This window comes from Vollenhovia emeryi, unplaced genomic scaffold (assembly GCF_000949405.1).
Source record: "Vollenhovia emeryi isolate VEMERY1.0 unplaced genomic scaffold, V.emery_V1.0 DF939175.1, whole genome shotgun sequence".
Classification (NCBI taxonomy): Eukaryota; Metazoa; Arthropoda; class Insecta; order Hymenoptera; family Formicidae; genus Vollenhovia; species Vollenhovia emeryi.
In genome coordinates this window covers 248,618-251,106 of record NW_011967191.1, presented here as the reverse complement: position 1 = coordinate 251,106, position 2,489 = coordinate 248,618, and the positions used below count along the sequence as shown (strand labels likewise).

At 30.5% G+C, this 2,489-nt stretch overlaps 1 protein-coding gene across 7 annotated transcripts in view; it reads left to right on the top strand.

The window, feature by feature from the left end:
• Positions 1-1,281, top strand: part of LOC105563434 (octopamine receptor beta-1R-like) — an 82,590-nt gene extending 81,309 nt beyond the window's left edge. For all 7 annotated transcript variants that reach the window (XM_012015034.1, XM_012015033.1, XM_012015032.1 and 4 more), the window contains one exon: positions 3-1,281. The gene's annotated coding sequence lies outside the window, so the exon portion shown is untranslated. The remainder of the gene's footprint in view (positions 1-2) is intronic.
• The last annotated feature ends 1,208 nt before the right edge of the window (positions 1,282-2,489 follow it).

Below are 2,489 nucleotides of genomic sequence, written 5' to 3'. Positions count from 1 at the left end.
ACATTTCTTTAGAAGTCTTGTGCACAGTCTTAGAAAGTAACACCGTCATCGAAATTATACTAGATCGATTTATCTCAGAAAGGGTTTTTTGTTAATCAAAATCCTTATATTTTCAAAGAAGAAACACGCCTATTTTTAAAAGAGTATCGATTAAAAGTTATTATTTTACACTGCCAATATAATTTCTTATGGTTAAAATGGCACAATTTGACACAATTAATAATAAATAACTTAATAATGAAAGAATATAATACAATTAAATGCTGTCTAATCTCATGATACGAATGTATATTAACGATCAATCAAGAAGATATTCTACAATATATTTTACTGCCCTCTCAGTCGTGATATTTATATCGAAGCGTACATATAAATAAAATATGCGTAATATTTTTTTTTGGAATAAAACCCTCTTTCTGAGATCATTTCGGTCTATTATATTAGACAGAACATATTTGAGAAAGATTGGTAAAGGTGGCGATGATGAAACAATCGGCTTTACGAAAGTGTAATTGATTTTTTAATCCTTTTTTATCAGCTCTTTTATATCATCGGTTGGCAGATCAAAGAAGATGGTATACGTAAATAGTTATGTATACATATTTCAGAATGCAGAACAATCACTAACGTAAATACGATCGAGCGCGGACGATATCGTGGACATGTCTTTTTACTGCAATTACAAATTGCAATTAGTAAAAATTGAAATTCAAATTATATAAATAGCAGTTTCCAATAACTTTAATACATTGAACGTTTCAATACTTTTTAAACTTTATAAATCATAAGGCTTATTTAATTCTAATTGTACTATTCTAACTTGAAATAATAACTAAATCTTATTTTAATTTTGACAATAGGTAAAATATAGTGTATTTTTATATCAATGAAAATAAGTTTCAGAAAAGTTGATATGTAAATTTTAGCTTTTAGCTCTTTCCTTATTTATCACCATTGCCACACATTTTGGTTTTTAATCGTTTCCTTACGTATATATTTACGGAAAACGAATTACGGGGTACGGAAATGCTACGAAATCGTTCGCCAGCTCGATCTATTCGTATATCACGTGTCTGTTAGGCTACGGCTATAAAGGCGACTAGTGTCCTCCTAATGTAACGTACTGTGCAACGTTGTAAATCGATGTTTACGAGACGTCTCTAGAGTCAAAGCGGTTTTGCCAGCGATCACATTGGCGAAGCAGTTTTATCGCCAGAGAGAAAAAGGAAAACCGATTTCAGATGATTTTTAATTTGCGGAAGGATTAAGAGGAGAAAAATTTTCAAGTATTAAAAAAGCAAAACAAGATATTAAATATATGAAAATTTATATGCATATTTGATATATGTCTCGAATTATGGATCGTCTGAAATAGGCCTTAGACAAAAAGACATTTACAGTGAAAAAGAAACACGTAGTATTTTAATGACAATAGTGTGAATGAGAAAATTTGTTTTATGGGCGCGCAATTTCCATAATCTTTAGTTTGGTTACAAGATCGATTTTGCGAGAGACTGTGGTTATCTTGGATGCATGATCACATGCATACGATGAAATTTACAGGTTGCATAACTATATTTACTGCAGTGTGGTTTCATGGATCGTGATACGTAACGAAGAGGCTAATTCGCTGCGAGAATGTCGCACACGACTAATTTGCGGCGAATATTGCTAGATATTAGGGAAATCAATACGATAAAAAATAGACTCGCACGTTTCCTCATAAATTTCGACCTCTGTACATATGTATATTTTAACGTAATAACTTGTTATTCATATTTTTATTTCATAACATTAACGATTATTTATTAAATTACAGAAACAACTCTAATAATTGGCAATGTTATTACACATTTTAACTTTTAAAGTGCATATAATTTTTAGTAATGAGTGTAATCAATATTTGACGTACCTGAAACGGAGCCAGTTGGTAACTATATACAAATACATTTACTTTTTTAACTCTATACACAGTATTTAAAAAAAACTATGATTTAATTATTACACATACATGCATATACATGAAACTCATCATTATCGATAGCAAAACTATCTTTTTACTTTATATTTTTTCTCCAATATTTATGACGTGTATATTTATTTATTTAATCAATTATTTTTTCTCAATTATTAAACAACAGTTACGTCATTAATAGCGGTAATTTAATTACAAGTTGCCTGCGTTGCTACGCATCCGCCATAATGAAAGCCTAATGCGTGATATATTTGCAAAATGTTGCAAATAGCATTTTTATGCCATGATGGAAGAATATGTGTGTATGTGTACGAAACAAGATCTTCATGTATCGCGCGGATACAGAGCGCGAATGTATAGACTGTGTTTGGAGATGTGGATCTACTGTGTAGAAAATTAATAACAATGTTTTAAAGAAACAATGCTTCTCTCTCCTGATCCCCCCCCCCCCATTTACTTCCATCAAATCTAAAGTATATTTTTGAAATTTTTAAAATAGACTCTTTTTCGAAAA